The sequence below is a fragment of the Stenella coeruleoalba genome, assembly GCF_951394435.1.
Source record: "Stenella coeruleoalba genome assembly, chromosome: 2".
NCBI classification, from domain to species: domain Eukaryota; kingdom Metazoa; phylum Chordata; class Mammalia; order Artiodactyla; family Delphinidae; genus Stenella; species Stenella coeruleoalba.
The window spans coordinates 74,212,767-74,234,307 of NC_137147.1; the positions used below are offsets into that span (position 1 = coordinate 74,212,767).

A 21,541-nucleotide genomic window follows, 5' to 3' on the forward strand; every position below is an offset into this window, starting at 1 on the left:
TTTACAGGTGAAGAAATTGTGGCTCAGATGCACCGATCAAGCCAGGATTAGAAGGACAAGCAGTGTTCAGGCAAACTTTGCCTTTTTCATTATGATCCACTCTCTGACTGAGCTGTTTCAGTCTGTTATTTCTGGTTCATCGACACTACTATTTTTCCTCCACAGTTAGATCTTTCTGGCCTCTGTGCCATTACTTTAACATTTCTTTCTATTTCAGAATGCACTTAAATTCACATAAACCATGCATTTCTTGATATCTGGGCCCTACAAATACTGCAGTAAGTTCAATAGGTCTCAGTCACCACATTAAGCCTCCTACTTTAGTGACATATTGTCTACTTACTGGGTTTTATTGATAATCCTGTCCCAGTCCCATAGATGAATGTATTATAAATCACAGCACCGTGCTGCCTGACAAGAATTCCTGAGCTACCTTGATAATAGATTAATGTGATTAGCATGTATCTATCCTCCTTCCTGGGAACTCTGGCTGGGATTTCCCCCTTTTTCTATTATTGAAATAAAAGACTAAGCCATGGAGTTAAGCCTCTGAAAGCCTCTTTTCAGAGCACAATAGAATGGAAGGAGGGGAAAGCCTGAGAAGAGTCCAGCTGATGGTCTTTAGACAACTCTGACACATTTCCTTCAAAAATTTCACCAAGTCATCTTGTTTTACCAGCCAAAGCATATCAGCTTTGATTCCCATTTTTTACTTAGGAATCAATTCCTGTACACGAGCTCATTTTACCAGTGGTTAGAAAATTGCTCCTATCCCTGTAGGTAATCTTTCTTTCTTTTATCAGTTTAGTGTGTATTAAAAAATTTGTGAGCATGGGGTGGGACAGGGGTATGGTTGGAGTATTAGACACGAGGGACAGCATCTGTTTTTTTCATTTGGTTTTGATGGCTTTCATCACTAAACCCCAGTACTCCTTGAGTTAAAGAATAAGGAGACATTTAATCATGTGTGCAATGTAAGTCTGCAGGATAAGTTCAGGCATTATGATCAATAATAACCAGGTACTTACTGGAACATACTGATACGGTGGTTCCTTTCCCAAAGACCAACACATTTCCTGTCTGGTAGGCACAGTGAAACGAGGCCCTGCAAATACCCTGATTACCTGTTCACTGCCTCCAATGTGTATATAACTACAAACAATGGACACTTGTATTCTGTCCTTGCCTTTGGCAAGGAACTAACTCAGTGAGCTCTCAGTGTTTGGGAATGCAACAGTAAAGCTCTGTTACTTTGTGAGAAGGAGAGGGTAGATGGGGGTGTGTCCTCCACTTACTCAATAACTATTCACTGAACACCTCCATGTGTAAGGCACTGTGCTAGGCGCTGGGATAGAGCAGAAAGCTGCTAGGACGCTGTCCCAGTCCTCGTGGCACTTATAGTCTATTGGGGGGCACACAGAAACAAATCCATAGATAATACAATATCAAGTGATGAAAGTGCAGGAATAAATCAGGCTGGATAACAGGCTGTGTTTAAATCAGGCTGTGTTTGGTGGCTTGTTAGAATGGTTGGGCAAGAAGGGTCTCTCTGAGGAGGTGATATTATCTGAAGTGGGATCCAAGCGTGGAGGAATGAATCATCACCTCTATTTACAGATAAGCCAATAGAGGGCCCGAAAGATCAAAGCCTGGCTCCGAATCACACAGTGTCAAGGACGGCCATGGACGCTTAGATCATGCCTTCTCTCTGTTGAAGTACTAGATCTAGTTCTACCATGTAAATTCCTGGTTAGGAAAGACAAAATGAGACAGAGGTTCTTCCAAAGTGACTTTGGGATGTTATCTGGGTAATTGGAAACTGTGGCACTGGCCGTTGAGGCATCCAGGTTGTAAGAGGAGGCCAACTGGAAGAGAAGGTGTTAGCATCTAAGAGTGTTTTTCTGATGGCTTTTCTGATGGAGCTGGCCACTGAGATGGGGAGACTTCTTCCATCCTGTTTCCCTATTAAGTTGGCAAGCAATGCAATCCATTGCCCAGCAAAATGAGCTCTTACATTTATGATGGAGAGGATACAGGGAGAGCTCTGCTCCCCACTAAACCTGAATAAACCAAGGACATTTGGCAGTCCACTTAAATGAACAAAAAAGCCTGTTACATGTCTCAGTAACTAACTGAATTCAAATTTCATGGCAATACTTACTAAGATTCACCTTTAACATGGTCCCCCTTCCAAAAACCAGCTTCAGGCTGCTTGAAAACCCCACAGGGATCTATTCCACCACAAAAACCAAAGTGAGCTTCATTTTCAAGCACAGGAATTCTCCCAAGTTCTCTCACTTGGTTGAAACCCAGGTCAGCACCAAGCACATATTTAGGTAAACTCAAGAAAAGTCTTAAACTCATACATTCTTTGGAATGGTAGGAAACCTCCGAAACCATTTCCTACAAGCTCACAACCTCAAGCATTTCTCTCCCAAGTGATCTCAGGTTTTGATGATCTCCAGGGACAGTCTTAGTCACCAATTCTCACGTTCTGTTTTCTCATAACTAGAAAGGTTCACCTTATATCCAAATTCAACCGTTTCTCTGCCATAGGCAAGATCCATGAAGCTTTTTCATCCTCAAGTTTACCCTCAAATGGAATTTTTCATAAAATCTGACTCTCAAAAAAATCACGAATCACCTGACTGCCCATACTTTTCAAAGAGATTTCACATACATTATCTCATGTGAGTCTTACAAAAATCCTTTGAGCTAGACAGAGCTGGAATCATAATCTCCATGTCATAGATGAACTGGGGCTTAGAGAGCTTCCCATGGACGCATGGTTGGTGAGTGGCTGAGCAAGATCCATCGTCTTTTGGCCCCGGGTTGAATGCCTTAATGATTTATTTGTACACGTTCACGTATTGATCATATCCCCTTAGCTTTCAAGTATCTCTCCCTTCTTTATTCTCTTCCTTAATGAAAAGGACAATATCGTCAACAACAAAAACAATATCCACCCCCTTCCTCAAAAAAAAAAAAAAATAAATAAAGCACTCTAAACAAACCTCCAGCTCAACTTTTTCAGAGCAATGTCTTTTTAATCCTCACACACTTTCTGTGAGCCGGGAGATAAGAATTACCACTATTTCAGTTGCATTAATTGGGAAAACTGAGGGCCAGAGGAGATAGATCAGAATGATGGTTATAGAGGCTGCAGCCTGATACAGACAGCAATATACTGAACCTTAGAACACATGGGTCCTGGCCCTGCTATTGTGACCACATTCAAATCGCTTAACCACTCTGAATAGAGAGAATCATCGCTTTCCACCTTCCTCTGCCTTGTGGGACAATCAGACAAAAGATGTGAAGAAATAAGGAAAGTGCCTTAATTGTTTTCCTTTTCTTAAGAAGACAGACCCTAAAAAATATCAAGATGGCGATATCCTTTACCCACACTGAATTTGTGCATACCTACGTGCTTATGCATAAGAGCAACACTACACATTTCTAAGGCAAGTTTGAGACAGATTAATGTGCGCCAACACAGCGCATTCAGTTTAAAATTGATGGCTAGGCTCCGGCTTCAATGCTGGAAACAGAACAGTGGCTCAAGAGCCGGTACTCACTCGGCTTGACTAACATCCTGGTTCCTCCTCCAAAGGTTAGCTTGTTCCCCGCAGAGTTGGTCACACAGTGATTTGGGGCCCAGCAAAAACCACAGGGACCAAGGAAATCACACTCCATAGATGCCTGTCGAAGGCCCTGTCCTATGGCCATGGCAAAGTGGAGGGCTTGTGATGGTTAAGGTAATCCTGTCTCCCAGTGCTGTGCACACTTTGTAGAGATGGAATGCTTGTCCCTGGGCACGTATTTGGGTCTCGCCCTTTCATATATTTACTTACTTCTCTGCTTTGCCTGTTTGGACCTGGATCTGTGAGTGAGGATAATAGGTGTCAACCATAAACTCACTCAGGGGCCCATCTGACCATTTGTAACCCACAAAGGAACCTGAGAACAGGAAGCCCTGTAAGCTCAGGGAAACTTCAGGGTCAGGCTGGTCATATATCCAGCGTGGAAATGCTGATGAACTCACCCATACGCAGGCATGCACGCCGTTAGCATCTCTATATTCAATTTAGTGCACAGGGAAGAGCCCAAAGAGAGGAAGGATACTTTAGTCTTGGGTCCACCCAGGCCCTCCAAGCTGCTGCGCACTGTGGATCAGCTTTACTTTCCTTGGTCCAAGTTTCAGAGCCAGACCCCCTCCAGCTATTCTAGAGCCCATTCATTGGTGAGGCTTGTACTAAGGAAACTGGGAGGAGGCTTCTTGGGGAAAGTTTACAGAATATGATGGAGAGGTCATTCCTGATAAGAAAGGAGTTGATGGAGCCTCTGATAGGGAGATGGCTGAGAATCACAGGACTCCAGAAAAATAACCCTGGTAACTCTGTACCTCAATCTGGCATGCCCAGCCTGGGTTGAGGGCCACATCCTTCCCCACGCGTTGGGTGTGGACCAGAGCAGGTGTTTCGGGATGCCTCACACTCTCTAGTGGGGTTGCCCTTCTCCTTTGCCTTTAGTGTGAACACGTACAGTCTCCTCTCAGATTCTCAAGTTCCTGAAAGTGACGCTAGGTGGTCTTGACCTTCCTTCCGCTTCCCCATCCCTGTCTAACTAAGAAGGAGGGTCCTCCAGTAGCAGCAATATACATATTCCCTAAGACATTTCCCTAAGTCTTCCCTAAGACTTTCCCTTTAGTCCCTAAAGACTAAGGATATTCATTCATCTCCCTTTCCAATTTCTTCACAGTACTGTTTCCCTGGAGTAGAAAACAGCCCACTCACCAGGCTGTACAGTTAGCTGAGTTCCTTTTCCAAAGTAGAGCCTCCCCAGGCCTGAGTCTCTATCGACACAGTGCTGGGCCCCTTTACATGAACTTGGTCCTAATGGTCCCCATCACTCTCTCCCCTGCCCTGGGGAACAGGGTTGAAAATTCACCTTCATCCTCTTTAAGTGTCTTTAAGTCTCTTTTCTTGTGCAGCCGACAGTCTGAGCGGGACAGTCAGATCTCAGAGGCTATCTCTCAGGGGACAAATGGTCTGGGCTAACAATAGTCTTCCACCAGCAGAGGCCCTCTCCCATCAGAAAGCAATTACATGGCCTTTTGAGAGTGTTTAAATTGGAAGGAACTTTGCTTCCCTGGCCCTATTTCCCAGTATAAAAGGCTGCTCACTTACTTGGATTGTCATTGTGTTTGGATCCCTTTCCAAAGCTGAACTTGTGAAAACTTTGATAGACTAGTTCTGTCCTCTGCAAAATCACCCCATTTCCCTCATTCAACCTCTGGTCGTCCCTCCAGGCATTTTTTCCTCTTCTTTCTTTTTTTCTTCCTGATATGGCCCTTTATTTTCCCATTTATGGCTCTGGGAGATCATACCCCACTATCTTCTAGGTATAAATATCCCAAATAGGCTTTAGCTGATGAATAATTCAACGACATATTTCTTTGGCTATCAAAATAATAAAAATAGAAGAAACAGGTCTGAGTTCACCTTCTCATCCTCTAGGCTGGAGTCATGAGATCTTAGCGCTTAGCATTGAAAGGGAGCCCAGAGATGATTCAGTCCAATATCTAAAGTAGCATAGAAATCCCTTCTACAACATCAGATAGTCAGCCTAAAGGACCCAGCGTGCAGATCTCCAAGAAGAAAGAGTCCTGCACTTCACAAAGCAGCCTTTCCACTGCAGACCGGTTCCCCTTGTTTAACAAGATTGTACAGGAGGCTGAGACACATATCCTCTCAGCCACTGGTACTAACCCCTTTCCTTGTCTAAATGGCAGTTCTTCAAATATTTGGAAAGAGTTATGTCTCATCTTAATACAACCCAGTGACTTTTGGGGGGGACCTGAGATAATTTCAGATAGCTAGCTTGGTTTTTATCTGACCGTAAAGCCCATGCTCTCAACAAATTTATCCTTGTGAAGGCATCCCTGAGGCAGAGAGCATTTTGGGGTGGAGGAGGATGTGAGGGGGACACGTGAGGTAGTCAGGTTATGGTCCTAACGGTTATGGTCTTAGTGCAAACTGGGAAATCTTTTGGGAATTTAGTTACTGACCATTGTGCTTCCCAGGTGGAATTGCTTGTAATTGTGCCCACCATTTTGTTCTAAAATTATTCTCATTTTTTCCCTCTTACTTACTTGCTCTTACAGTTACTGTTGTTCCTGCTCCAAACGTCAACTTGTAGTCATTAGAGTCACAGTGCTACGTCTTCCTACGCAAACCTCGTCCTGGATAAGAGAGTAGGCTGGGGCGACAGGCAGGCTGCCCTGAGGTCTAGCGCTGCCCCCTCTGTGTAGGAGCCCTCTGGTAACTATTTTGACCTCTTGCTTTGTTTTTCACTTTCACAGTTTCCTCACCTGTGAAAGTGGGGACAATAGTATCTATCCCAGGAGACTGTGAGGAAGGTTAATTGAGAGACATTTACACAATACTTTGCACATAGCAAGGGTTCAGTAAATGTTAGATTATTATCAATATAATTATAATATATAATTTTAATTTAATAAAATTTTAATCTGTCATATCTCCTCTCTGAAATCCTGGACATTCGTAGGTCCTTTAAGTTATATCGAAATGCTTTTTTTTTCGGGTCAACTAATAAATGCAGCAATAGTTAAAATTTGGGAATTTTCCGTATATAGGATACGATCCCAAGAGTATGGCTGGCAGTTTCAGAATGTTTACTGAATCATAAGGATTTGTTTACTACATTTTATGTATGTTTAAGGGACATATGAACAAGGACCCAAAACACAAAATAAAAGAGCTCAAAATAAATACAGACTGGTAAGAGGAATTTAGGATAATACGTTGGTGACTTTTTCCTGTAGACAACTGTCACTTACTTGGCTTTACACTGAGTTTCGTCCCAGATCCGAAGTAAAAATCTGGAGTTGTACACCATGTTTACTATCATTACAAAAAGTCTCCTGGACTTCCTAAAAGGGAGGTGTGTTATCCAGAGGTGACTAACCAAGTTAGGCCAAGACTAATGCAACCCCACCAGCTTTTATTTTTTTGCTACTTTCCTAGAAAATTCAAGAACCAAAGTGAGGAATGAGGCAAGAAGACCCATTCGTTATCAGAGACAGGCAAGACAAGGGCATCTGATTTTCTTCAGTGCTTTTATCGATTTCTTTTCTTTAGCTTTCTGCTTGGGTTCTTTCTCGTGTCTTCTGTGCTTCATACGCACAATATTTGAAACAAGGACACTGCAAATAAATGCTCTTTACCTGTCTCTTTTCCTAATTATAAATGGAACGTCTCCTCCGGTGGTGGACAGGGTTGTGAGGAGAATCCTGATTCTGCCTTTAGTTCCAGGGCTATCTGGAAGCTTCTCTCCTTGAGTTGGACCCAGGTCTGTGTCGTGCTTGGCAACCTGACCTAAGCTTCTGGTTAAGGACACCCTGAACCACATCAGCAAGCTAGCAGTATTATGTATGTATGATCAGACAAGATCACTGCGTCTTATCTTTCAAAGTACCTCCATTATATAACCAAATGTACTTTAACAGCCCCCGCCCAGCCCCACAGTGAAACTGTACATTTTCGCTTTTTTTTTCCTGCTCTCTGCCCGCATATTCCCTTTAGCAAGGGGGGAGAAAAAAGAGGCCGCAGAGTTGGCTGTCATTTGCAAGTCTAGATGAAACATTATTTATGGGCAAAATATTTTGCTGACACTTTCAAGAGAAAGGAAACCTCAGAGCCAAGAGTTAGACACCCACACAGTTTGGATTTAAACAAATGAACACAGGAAAAATAAAATAGAGGTGACTTCAGTCTAAGGCAAGTAATTATGCTTATGCAGTTTGGGAGGGCAAACTTGTTCTTACTTGTAGAAATGATAAGCAGTGTGTTACAGGCACACTGTGCTGGAAGGGCACCAGAGAGCTATAGAAATAGAGCTTCATTTAAATATCTTAAATAGGCACTTTTGTATTTAGCAACTTATGGAGAAATAAGCCAGGATAGACCAGAAATATGGCTGGCCAACTAGACTTGGTTAAAGATAGTTCCTGGTAAAACCATCTTGTAGCATTTCTCCTGGTTCTAGTGAAAATATTATGAGAAAGGTTCCCTTTATGGAATCTGTTCCTATTCTTCTAGGTTAGGATAGCTTCTTTTCTACTCATTTTCACCAGCTCCTATTCCAAACTTAGCAAAAAGGCTTCTCTTTCTCTTTGGTCTTTGATAGATAATTCTCTTCGTATGTTACCCTTTTAAGTATGTGTTTTTAGTATCTCTTCCCCCACCCTATTCCACCTCCCCGGCCCATTACGTTACATAAATGTACAGCATACATTTATAGATTAATAAATCCGTGAAAATAGTATTTAATTCTAACAGCCTACCAGGTACAACAGTCAGTTGGGTCCCAGATCCAAAGGTCAGTTGCCAGCTTGAACCAGAGGAAACACTGTGATATGCCCAACAACAAAAACCAGATCCAATAGGCCGGGTTGGCAGAGCACAGAGTAAAGAGTTGGCAATTACTTTATGAATTAGGTAATAGGCCGGGTTGGCAGAGCACAGAGTAAAGAGTTGGCAATTACTTTATGAATTAGGTGTGTATTATTGTCAATCTAGGTTTGATCTGGAGTGACCAAATTGCCTATCTACAAATTGTGAATAACGCCTTCTTTGTCTTTATAAGCTCACCTTCTTTTAGGGAATCCTTGCTTCCCACTTTCTACTACAGAGTTCCAGGGGTCAAATATATGCTTTAACATATATAGAGCGATCCCCGATTTTAGAGGTCAAACCAGTGTTCACATCTTTTCAGACTCACAAAGCCCAGAACAGAATATTTCTCTGCTGCTCTGGGGATCTCTGGGTTACGTCACCAGGAAACTGCCTGAACCCTTGAATCCTCCTTAGACTGAGTACAGGATCTAAATGAGGTATAGAGCTGCATTAGTTATCTAGTTAATTTGGCCACGAGTTTGATATCAATAAAATAATTTTAGAATGATCAAATTATCAGGGAAATTTCTAGTTTTCCCCTTCACTTTTGGGCCATTTCTTTTCTCATGACTATGTTGATTTCACTGCTAAAAGACTTTAAAACTGCAACAAAGATCAATTTCAATATTTCCTAAGGTAGTGAGGATGGTATAAAAGCTCAAGAGGGATCAGGATATGGATGGTCATATCCCAGGGAACAATGGGGTCCACCTCCAGAATGCAAGTTCCCTGAGGGCAATATCACATTGAGTTTCTTCCCTGATGGGTCAGCTGGTCCAAACGCTGAGCCTGGCATAGAGTAGGTACACAAAAATATTTGTCAGATGAGTCTTGCAGATTCCTCAGACCTCAGGCCAGGAGAATTAATGATAGGGACTTAAATTCTAGTCTGAGCTCAGCCATAGACTTACTGTGGGACCATAATCTGTCTCTTCCCTGGGCCTCAGTTTCCTTAGAGGTGGACAGTCAGAAAAGATGACTTTAAGAGTTCTTCTCTCTGCTCCACGAGGCTATGTTGTACAAATTTTTGGCCTAAATTCTCAGAAACAGAAAGTACTTACGAATAAATTTTTTTTTTTTTTTGAGTGATTTTTAGACCTTGGGAGAGGCTAATCACCTTTATTCTGGTCAATGATCATTACTTACAAGATTCCGTCTATACGTTGACATAATCTTAGCCAAAAAGAATAGCATCTGGCTTCTCTGGTGGTACAGTGGTTGAGAATCTGCCTGCCAGTGCAAGGGACACGGGTTCGATCCGTGGTCCGGGAAGAGCAACTAAGTTGCCGCGGAGCAACTAAGCCTGTGCGCCACAACTACTGAGCCTGCACTCTAAAGCCCGCACGCCACAACTACTGAAGCCTGCGCGCCTAGAGCCTGTGCTCTGCAACAAGAGAAGCCACTGCAATGAGAAGCCCACACAACGCAACGAAGAGTAGCCCCCGCTCGCTGCAACTAGAGAAAGCCCGCGCACAGCAACGAAGACCCAATGCAGCCAAAAATAAATACATTAAAAAAAAAAAAAAAAGAATAGCACCTTAGAGTCTTGTTAAGGAATTAGAAGTCTGATTACCATACAAGTCCAGGGCTACAGATCCTAGCCAATATCCCAAGTAATCAGTCACACATCATAGTCCCACCACATATATTCTGGGAGCAATTCCCAGACACTCCCCTGCGTGGCCCATTTTGCACACAGATGTCAGATCCTAGCCAGGGGGAGTTTTGTCCTTGTATCTGATGTTCATTCACCCTTTCTAAACATTCTTCATATAGTGTATAATTGAGTCTAAATCAGCCCTTAATCCAGACATTGCTTAATCCAGGGCTACACATTTATACTTACTGGGCTTCACAGATAACTCGGTTCCCTGGCTGAAGATAAGCTTTCCTCCCTGGTTATAATTCACACAGTGTTACGTATCCTGTCAAAAACACATCCAGTCTTCCCGAACACATTTCTAATCCTCCACCCCAGAATCCACAGCCGATCTCTCCCAGACCACAGCCTGAATCACGGCTCTACTTCTTCCTGTAACTTTATTCCTTTTAAGGGGAATCAGGTACTTGCTCGGGGGACTGATAGAGAAAAATGAGAATTCCTATTTATCCAAAAATGTTCCTGTTTAACACCAAACCGATCTCTCACTTTTGCTTACTGGCTCTGGGTATTGCTGTTCAGGGAAATGGCTTCCTTTCAAATATGTCATGGTCTCAGCTAGAAATACTTGGCACATGGGTTAGAATTAAGGGCAGGTGAGGCTCCAAGGAATCAGGCTTACCTGGGGCAACCACAACCCGGGTCCCTGCTCCAAAATTCAATTTCCCCCAGCCGTCAGTTGTCACACTGTGACGAACTCCTTTACAAAATGGCTTCCCCAGAAGAAGACAGCGGCTAAATGAAGACAAACGGCTCACGGGGAAACAATCTTGCTACAAAATGAGGGAACTGCATGATATGAGATACAAGCTTTCTCCCCCCCCTTCTCTTCTAATTTCTCTTGCTGCAAGACACCAAGGATGATGTTGCCAAGAGCTGCACTTCCTAGGCTGCAGGGCCAGAGAGTGGCACTGCTGGGGTTAACGAAGACCAGGTTTAGGGAAGACTGGGCTCTGCAGTGATAAAACCCCACCATCTAGGAGTTTACCTACTGCCAGACCCAGTCCTCAGCACCACGGAACTCAAGTTACAGCTGGTTACCACGGCTCCCCTGTCATTTAAATAACCTGCTGCTTCGAATTCACCGTCTACCTGAAAAAGTGTTTGCTCCCTGAGTTCTGTTCCTGTTAGAATATGCCGGTCTCTGAGAGGCCTCAGTTTTTAAGTGCATGAAATGGGCATAACCCGATTGGAATCTCCTTCTGAGGAAGACTTGCCATCAGATGGTTTTACTTATTGGAAGATTAAGAGAATAGACGGGGCTTCCCTGGTGGCGCAGTGGTTGAGAGTCCGCCTGCTGATGCAGGGGACACGGGTTCGTGCCCCGGTCCGGGAAGATCCCACATGCAGCAGAGCGGCTGGGCCCGTGGGCCATGGCCGCTAAGCCTGCGCGTCCGGAGCCTGTGCTCCGCAATGGGGGAGGCCACAGCAGTGAGAGGCCCACGTACCGCAAAAAAAAAAAAAAAAAAAAAAAAAAAAAAAGAGAATGGACGGAACCCAAGGCTGGGTTGCCGGTGGGGTCCTGATGGCTTTCTTCCCTTCCGCACCTCCCAGAACTCCTTCAAGGACAAGGGAGATGACCAGGCTCTGGGCGTTGGTCCGCTCAGCCCCTTTAATAGCATTCTGGTCCAAGGAGGCCCCCGTGGGAAAGAGAGCAGGTCTTCCTCTTGGAGATAATCATATTCAGTGCACAATTCAAATTGGATGCCACTTACTTGGCTTGACAAGCAGCCTTGTTCCCTTCCCAAGGACAAGGGAGAAGCCTTGTCCTTGCGCACAGTGATTATCTCAGCATCAAAAACCTGCCAACTCAGCTTTCCCCCCCCCCCGCCCCGACAAAGCCCTCCCGAGAAGGTAAAGCTCCGATGTACTTCCTCCAGCATTATTCCCACGGGCCTGTGATTTTCCTCCCTGAATAAGCATCCCTCACACTCCTTATCGTCCTCTCCATCCCGGCTCGGAGGTCACAGCGGGCCCAGGCCTCAAGCACGGCTGGTTTCTCTTCCCAACTCTCCGTACTTACAGGGCAGCACAGACAATCTGGTTCCCCCACCGAAGGTCAAACTCTGGGCATAGTTATTCCCACAGAGCCTCTGGGCTCTACAAAAACCCCTTAGAGCTTCCCTCCCCTACCCCGAACCCACCCCGCCTCATATCTGAACACCATCAACGGCGCAGGACCCAGACCCTGTGTTTTTAGCTTTAGGATGAAAAAAATCAGCCTGCTTGTCCTGTTAAGTGTGAGCACAAAGGGAGTTTGGGACACGACAAGCAAGGGTTCCAAAACTTAACCCAGCAACCCGGGTGTCCCGAAGGATGCAGCTCTGCATTAATGAACCAGAGTTTTTTCACAGAGCAGCTCAGGGGCTGGGAAGAGGCTTAGAGAGGTTCTCTAGTTTCTCCTCCTGCCTCCACGCAGGGCTCCACTCCAATCAGCCCTGAGACGAGGGTGTCTATCTCCTTTTAAAAACCCTCCAGAGAAAGTGCTCTGGCAACTGCTCCTGACACTGTTCACAAACCTATTAGGAAGGTTTTTTTGTTTTTTGTTTTTTTGCGGTACGGGGGCCTCTCACTGTTGTGGCCTTTCCCGTTGCGGAGCACAGGCTCCGGACGCGCAGGCTCAGCGGCCGTGGCTCACGGGCCCAGCCGCCCTGCGGCATGTGGGGTCTTCCCGGACCGGGGCACAAACCCGTGTCCCCTGCATCGGCAGGCAGACTCTCAACCACTGTGCCACCAGGGAAGCCCCTATTAGGAAGGTTTTAATCACTAACCTTAACTCCCTTCCTCTTGCAGTATTAGCAAGAGGTCTGTGGTCTGAGTCCCGGTGGGGCTGGAGAACGCAGCATCTCCAGCTTTTGTTTAATGCGTCTTCTCCCAGATTGAGATGTGACTTGATTCCCACCTTACACTCAACCCCTTGTCTTCAATATTAACTGGCCCAGTTTTGCCTCTATAGACTCCTGATCCTCCCTCCCCAGGTCTGAGAGTTTCATTTAGGGACTATTTTTCAGGCGCCGTATTTCTCACGAACTTCACTACCCAGAGGAGCAGAAACACGATCTGGAGCAAGAAGCTCTTCCCTGTGAAGCTTCCATCCTCTCTCAATCCCTGTCCCTCCACATGGGGAACCCGTGCCTTGGGGCACTTTGGAGGGAGTCATGCTGGGGTCAGCTTGGTGAGAGGGTGCTGCAAGGTTTCTGCTGCCGCAGCCCTCACCCGACTATACTGTGAGCTGCATCCCTGCTCTAAGGGGTTATTGTGTAGCCTCAGATGCTCCAGCCATGCAGCTCTCTGCAGAAGCCTCTCTCCTGCCTCTGACAGTTGGACAATTTTGTATTTAAATTAGCCAGGATTCTTTCTATTTCCACTTAGACACTTTCCAATCCCAGGTGAAGAATTTCATAGAACAGGCTGACACTCCACCCTCCCCCATGCCAGCTCCTCTCCTGCTGCATGACAGAGCCTTGACAGAAGAGCCTGAGGGGCAAAACGAAAGCTCTACTGTGTGTTGGAGATGATGTTTATCATTATTATTATTAGCTAGGGTTTAATGAGCTCTTTCTGTGTTTTGGGCACTATGCTAAATAATTTAGCTGTTACTATTTTATTTGATCCTTTCAATAACACAACAAGGTAGGGATATTTATCCTCATTTTATGGATGGGGAAACCGAGGCTCAGAGAGGTTAAGTAATTTGTCCAAGGTCACACAGCTAATAAAGTAATGGCACCAGGAGTCGAATTTAGGTTTTTCTGTCTCCAAAGCTCACACTATAGTGCCTAATCTGTGATCACTTTGGGACACATGGCATCTCAGAGGTGCTGTAGACGTCTACTCAGTGCTGAGTCTCATATTTACAGCAGAAATTTTATTTGCAAACTAGATGCCTAAAGTTGTAGTGGTTCTTTTCAGAGATTTAAATCATAGTGACAGGGAGCGGGTAGTCAAAGTTAGATGTACAAAAGTACTTTCTGGCAGTAAGGGCTGCTAAATTTTGGAATTGCTTACAAAGAAAAGACGAGGAATTTCCTGCCCTAGACCATCAGACGGAGCCAAAGCATATGCATGTGGCCAGGGAGCCTGCAGGGAAGCCAAACCAGGGGTCGGGGTGCTGGGTCCCCAGTGGAGGTTCTTCCTGACAGTGTCACTGGCTCAATTATTGTTTATATCTCTATTTATTTGAAAATGTTGTATATGCTCCTGAAAGCTCCTCACCATGAGCCAGAGCAAGTGTGTGTGTTATGTGCACACGCGCACACACACACATCTCATTTTAAAGCAGAGAAAGAAACCAACTCTCTTTGGCCTGGGGAAAGAACATAAAGAGCCCAAGCAGATGCACAGGATTAAAGTATTTTTCAAAGTAACGATTTGATTGATTGCCCCTAAAGGCACAACTTACTTGGCTTCACAGTGAGCACGGTCCCGTCCCCAAATGTTAATTTGCCTGCACCGGTGTTACACAGTGTTCGGTGCTATTGCAATAACCTTGACTCGGGCCTCTAGGAAGACAGGTGGAGGTGGAGGAGGCAAGCAGGAAAACAAAACCTGAAATGACTGCCCACGGCCAGAACAATCTCCTTGTAATTAGGTTAGAACGTGGGGCGAATACGAATAACTAGCAACTTCCCACTCCGATTCTATTTGCTGTAATTTTCCTTGAAAGAATGGGCCTTGGCAGGAGCAACTCCTGGGAAATTCACTCAAAGTGGCTACTGCTTGGTCTCCTGGGATCCCCTCTTGTTTGTTATTCCTGCAAGTCCTTTATCTATTTTCACCCAAATCCTGCCTTTTTTTCCCCCTCTGCGTTCTGCCTTGTGGAGGTTCACATATTTTCTCAGGGAGAGACTACATGGATCTTAAAAGCCAAGTACAATGCCCCAGGGAATATGTGCATTAATAGCCTTGTTTTCCAACTGGTATCATGAACCACCCAACACAAACCAAGCAAAGCAAACACCACCTGTGTTTTGACAGCTTCTGCATGATGGAAGGCAGGCATCTTGGGAAAAATAATTAGCCAGAAAGAACTTACTTGGTATGACCAAGAGTTTGGTGCCCTTCCCGAAAATGAGTTGGTAACCCCCAACTCCAGAGTACACACAGAGTTTCCTTTCTTTGCAAAAACCCCACAGATGCTGAGAAAATCAAACCACTCACAGCATAGGAGCAGTGCTGACAAAAGCTCAGGTTGTAACAATAACCAGATGACAGGCAAAAGAGAAGGGCTGTCACAGAGGCTTGCCATGCGGGGGTGGGGGGACCATCCCTGAGTCCTACAGACACCTGGCTGGATTTCAGAGGTCAACTAGTCCATCCTCCTGTTTTCAGCCAAGGTGTTCTCGGACCAAAGACCTATATATTCTTTAAGAGCTCCTGGGAAGGTAGCTCTTCTTTGCCAACGGCCTTTGCATTCAACCAACTGTTCCTTATATCTAATTGAAATCTGCAGTCTGAGTTCTTTATGTCTTCAGCTCCTTCCCTTGAAGATGGGCGATTTCATGTCAACATGCTCCAAATAGAAACTTACCACAACACACAAACCAGTGGTCACCTCTGGGGAGGAAACTGATATTGAAGCAAGGGGGGGTCAAGGTGAATATTGGCTTTATCTGTAATTTGAATTGTTTTTACAGTGAGAAATTTTCACGTATTACTTAGACAAATTAGAATTAACAACAACAATAAATAGAAACACACAATATATTTTCAAGTGACTCTTGGATCTCAGACAAGCCTTCCTGTCCTCCCTAGACTAAAGAGTCTCAGGTTCTCTGTCCTAGGGTTTTGGTCTCCTGGGATCAGGGGAGGGAACTGGCCAGAACAAGCTGGAGGCGCTGAGGACGGGGTGAGGCACGGTGCTTGCCCATGATTGTCTGGTTAGCTTTTGAATTACACCAGAGTAACCTGTTCATCTTCCTGCTTAGCACTGACTTCCCAGCTCCTACCAGAACCTTCTTGGGGGTAAAAGCATTCATAGGTTCATTGAAAAAAATCATTTAAAGGCAGAAGCCATTCTGATCAACATTAGGGATGGCCAGGGGCACTTACTTGGAATCACAGCCAGTCTTGTGCCCTTTCCGAAGAGAAGCTGCCTGTTTCCTGAATCCCCACAGTGATTGCCTCCATAACAAAAACTCTGAATGCCTGGTCTTGGTGGTTTTCTGAATATTTCTTCATGTTAATCTTTTTCACTGGGTGGAATCACACAGAAATCTCCCCACTTAACCATAGTTTTTGTTTTCCCTTAGCACGTCTTTTCCTCCTTCTCCCTGATCCTCTACAAAATGTGGTATCGGTAAGATGCCCCTGGTTTGGCTGTCTATTCTGCCGATACCGGCTTCCTTACATGGAGTTGTGGCCCAAGAATGCATTTGTGAACCGCCTGCAAACTTCCGGCTTATGTTAGCCTGTGAAAAATATTCCAAAGGAAGCCCTGTCTCTGGCCTCATAATGAACTCTTTGCTGTGCTGGGAATAAAAAGGAATGGCTGCTTTTTCTAAATGAAAAAGATTTTGAAAATGGCACAGAGTAAGAAGGCTCCACACAAGATGTTGTTCTTGGCTGACGTACCATCTTTGTTGCCTCTGGATTAAAGTAGCTCTTAAAAAAGTTATCTTCCACCCATCCCTGGAACAAGGGAAATGTGAAGGCATGGGGCACCAGAGCCAGGAATCTTAGCAGAGGACAAACAGAGAAAATGAGTCTTTTATAAAGAGTGGAAGGAGAGGGGTCATAGGTAGGCTGGGGTCATTTCCAATGCCATTTGGCTGGAGTCAGAAATCATCCTGGGTTTAATGATGTGTCCAAACAAAGTCCACTGGGGACAAGGCTTGCGGGGGAGAATTGAAGATGGACTTGACAAAATGTCACAAATTTTTTACTCTTCATAATGTATAAACAATGAAAAAGGTAATTGATATTTAAGCAGCAAAAACACTGGCAGCAACTTTCTGAGCTCTAGAGGGGAAAGAATTTGATATTTGGCTAAGCCGTGGAAGGGCCAAGGACTGGGCCTCTGTGAGAGCAGAAGGACCCAGGACTGAGAGGCTACCCACATGTTTAGAGCCTAAGAAACTTTTCCCACCCAACACCAAAACCACTTTCACTCAACGGGAGCCAATATCAGAAAATCACATGAACAGCACTTACTGGGGAGAACAAGAAGTTGAGTCCCTCTTCCAAAGACAATTTTGTTAGTAGAAGTTTGTTCGCACTGTGATTGGGACCACAACAAAAACCCCTAGTGACTCTTCAGGAAAGCTACCCATCCCTCATTGGCTATCTCAGCTTCATAGGATATTTCCTCCTCTACTATAATAAACAGGCCTCATTATCTCATCAGCCATCTCTCTCCCTGTCTCCTGGTTGTTTTGTTTGAATTTTTATGCTGCTTATTGCAAATGTGCAGAGAGGAAATTGGATGACCTCATTTGACACTGAGGGTGAATTATAAAAGCAACAATTCAACAAACTCCTGTGTGATAGCTAACACAATTCTGTTACGGCAGGCAAAAAATGGCTGGGTGGACAGCCACAGAGCTAGAAATCTACTCTTCAGAGCCTAAAGAAAGATGGGGGCAGGAGGGGTCACGTAAGACACTCATCTGAATTTCACCTGAGATAGAACTGCATCACAGAGCCTTCACCTCACCCTGGGCTCTGTTCTGGTGTGGCCGTATCACCAAACCCTGAAGATACCTTACTTTAGGCCAAGTACATGTTTGCTGCACTCATTACAGCCCTGCCCTACCTGGGGGTAGTGGGGGTCATCCATTTTGGCCCAGAGGGATTCTAGTCTTGCAGGAAATGCTCTCCTTTCACAGTCCGTGGGTATGGTCTTTCACCACTAGGAGGTGGATACTGGATGGCATTACCACCAGTCCTGACTGGGTCCTTGTTTGACTCAAAAAGAACTAAACCCCACTGTTTCTTCCTCATTGTCTGCCTGACCCCCAAAATGTCTTTTTCACAGTCATTACAAAAGATTAGCATGGATTGGTCATACTTACTAGATCCAAAGCAAACTTATGGCGTTCTCTAGCTTGTTTCCTTGTCTTTGGGCATTTCCCACAGCTAAACCATTCAAAAATAGGCTATTCTTATTGAAAGCTCCTTGGTCAGTTGGTCAGTCCATAGTCTCAATCATAACCTAATGTAGGGTTTAATAACGTAGTCAACTTGACAACACCTGCCTCTTAATATTATTTTTTTGACTGACATTTGGATGGGTCCCTTTGTCCCCAAAATGCATTGTGGAGAAGCTGACATACTAGGTGTACCCCCAGGAATGCCAGGCTCTTGAATTCATTATTTCCCTCCTCCCCAGTGAAGTATGTTCAAAAAGTTTTTACTCCCCATGGAGGAATTTATCATTAAACAAAAATTCTATCATCATGCCTGCCATTTTATTTCACTCTGAATTCCATTTCAGGTGTTAATAAGCCATCCGGGATTGTTAGTTAATCTCAATTTTTTTTTCTCCCATTGCATTTGAATAGTAAATCTATGCTTTTAGTGAAATTTGACATGTATCGGACTAGATGTGGACCTTTGTCAAAATGGGACAATGTTTGAGTTTTATATCGGGTCTTTTAGAATAAATACATATGCAGGCATGAGTGACAAAGAAGGTATCTTATCCACATGAATAGCATTTAAAATGAGATAGATTTTTCGTAGAATGGAAGACAAGTTCTGTGGGCAAAATCACAATAAACACAAATCATTGCAGAACATAGTTTAAGAGACACTGTGGCTGTAAATAACTCATGACTCCAATATCTCTTCGGAAGAAGGGGGCTGAGCTACCATATTAAAGGCAATTTGGGATGGTCTCATTCTGAGTCTATTTATCATTATTGCTCTATTCTCAACAATCATGAATGTTTCAGGCATTTACAAATGTCATTTTTCAAAAGGTACATTTGTCTACATAATAAATTAAATCTCTACTAACTGCACAGGGTTTATTTGTTTGGTCAAATATAAATAGAACATGGCCACTTACTGGGCTTTACCAACACCTGGGTTCCAGTTCCAAAGACGATTCTGGTTGTTATTCCCACAGCATTTCCTGCCCTTACTGAAACCCCTAGTAAAACCCCACTACACACATGGCATGGTGGTGAGGGGGCAGTTGGACTCACCATGATTTTTTTTTATGTGTTTCTGGAAAATGGTCTTTTACGATAGGAAGAAGAACACTGGTTCTGCTACCTAAAGCAAATCATTTTTACTTAGAAAGACCAAACTTAGGCGCTTCCTAGACCCTTTTGCATTGTTAGGCTTAACTCTGCCAAGGCTGAATTAAATAATTTGTTAACAGCTCTTGCTCTCATATGTGTGAGCTCAGCCCCTAGACAGACGGGTTTGAAAGGATGATGCATTCCTATATCCAAAGGGATGATTTCCAGCTACAGAGCTGCCTGAACTCCTATCCAGGCTCCACCCAAATGCCTCGGTCCTGGCCCCTACTCACTGGCCAGGTTATTCCCAAGCTTTCTCACTGTGTAATAGTGTCTATGTGGTAGCCTAAGAAGATATTTCACCAGGGAAGGGAAACAAGAGGCAAATAGTCCTATCTTTTCCTAAAGAGATGCCACCACGGACTCATATGATGCTTCAGATAGACGGGAGTAGGGAGTTATAATACACCATCTCCTACATTTTAAGAAAGTCCAGTCCTGAAATAAATGGAAGAAGTGAACATTTTCTTTAGAAGAAAGATTTTATCCTAAAGACAAGGATAAGGGCCCACAAGAGCTCCTTTATCACAAAGCTGAGCATTGGCTGGGTTTTAATATACATTTTAACATACATTGAGAATCAAAGAAAAGAGAGAGGGGAGAGCATCCAAGACAGTGATACCAGACCTTGGTTAAAAATAGAGCATAAGTGACAGAATTTTAAGCTTGGAGAGAGAAGAATTGATCTCATCCCCAACGTAACTGTGACTTGTTGCTTCTTCAGATTTGAAGAGAGAGTTCAATGCTAGTTTTCTCTCCTCTTAGCCTGGGAGCAGTGAATGTCCAGAATAAACCAAAAGGACGTAGTCCAGGGAAAACGAAAGGGAAAACAAATGGAGGACATATAGGGAAGGTGTTATTGAATATATGGATCACCATATTAATATTGATCTAACCCACCCTAAGCCTCGTCTTTGCCCTGCCCCACCCCGGGTCAGTTTTGTCTGCCTTCTCAGCAATCTCCCCAACCACAGCTCTGAGGTCTCTTCTGGGAGAAAAATAAGGTGCTTGGACCAGCTGACACACAACTGTACAGACAGGTTAGCAGAGATTGTACCTACCTAGGTAAAGGTGGGACTGGAGCTGACCTGGGAATCAGGTTCACAGAGCAGAAAGCCTGTAACATTTAGATGGGAAGAATTTTTCTACAGTGGTTTTTCTTCCTGGGATTTACCTTAACACTAGCCCATTTCCCCTTCTATGACTGTGCGGTGCCAATCAAGAAAATGGGAAATTTGAGAGCCTGCCTAAATAAGGGTTGGCGGTGGGCTAAGAACTCTACCTTCATCCCTCCTTTTCACTGAAGAGTGACTGTTACTTCCCACTTTCCAGGGACACAGAATCCCACTACTCACGTACTTGGCTTGACAGAAAGCAGTGGCCAGTCCCAAAGAGGAGCTCCTTGGCAGCACTCCCATAATCTACACAGCCCTTCAGAATCCTCAGGAGGGGGCATGGCAGGATGGGGAGTGTGGGCTTAGTCTTCCCAGGCTAAGAGCTCCTTAGTCCCATCGCTGTGAAAGCAGACTTGCCAGGTATCCCTTTAGGCTCCATTCTTCCCTCAAGTGCCCTGACACTGCCTTTTATTTATTTATTTTAACATCTTTATTGGGGTATAATTGCTTTACAATGGTGTGTTAGTTTCTGCTTTATAACAAAGTGAATCAGTTACACATATACATATGTCCCCATATCTCTTCCCTCTTGCGTCTCCCTCCCTCCCACCCTCCCTATCCCACCCCTCTAGGTGGTCACAAAGCACCGAGCTGATCTCCCCGTGCTATGCGGCTGCTTCCCACTAGCTATCTATTTTACGTTTGGTAGTGTATATATGTCCACGCCACTCTCTCACTTCGTCCCAGCTTACCCTTCCCCCTCCCCATGTCCTCAAGTCCATTCTCTATGTCTGTGGACACTGCCTTTTAAATTACACCCTTGTGGGACTCATGCTGAAGCCCAGAACCCCAGGGGATTCGCCAGCAAATGACCAGAAGCTTTGCAAGTATCTGCTCCCCACGCAGGACAGCAACCAGAGACGAGGATGTTGGGAAAACCGCCCGCACTGCTTTTCACCACTTGGTCTTTGACTGTGGCCCTTTCCCTTTTCTCTGGATTTCTCTTTTGATAAAATGAGACTGGTTATATCCTTGGGA

The 21,541-nt window shown here is 44.5% G+C and overlaps 1 protein-coding gene across 2 annotated transcripts in view; it reads left to right on the forward strand.

Annotated features, from left to right (window-relative positions):
- DAD1 (defender against cell death 1) overlaps positions 1–21,541 on the forward strand; it is a 176,232-nt gene that overhangs the window by 55,041 nt on the left and 99,650 nt on the right. The window contains exon 3 of one of the 2 annotated variants that reach the window (XM_079912233.1): positions 8–4,382. The exons of the other annotated variant lie outside the window; for it this stretch is intronic. The gene's annotated coding sequence lies outside the window, so the exon portion shown is untranslated. Of the gene's footprint in view, positions 1–7; positions 4,383–21,541 lie in introns of those variants that run through there. 2 annotated transcript variants of the gene reach the window in all.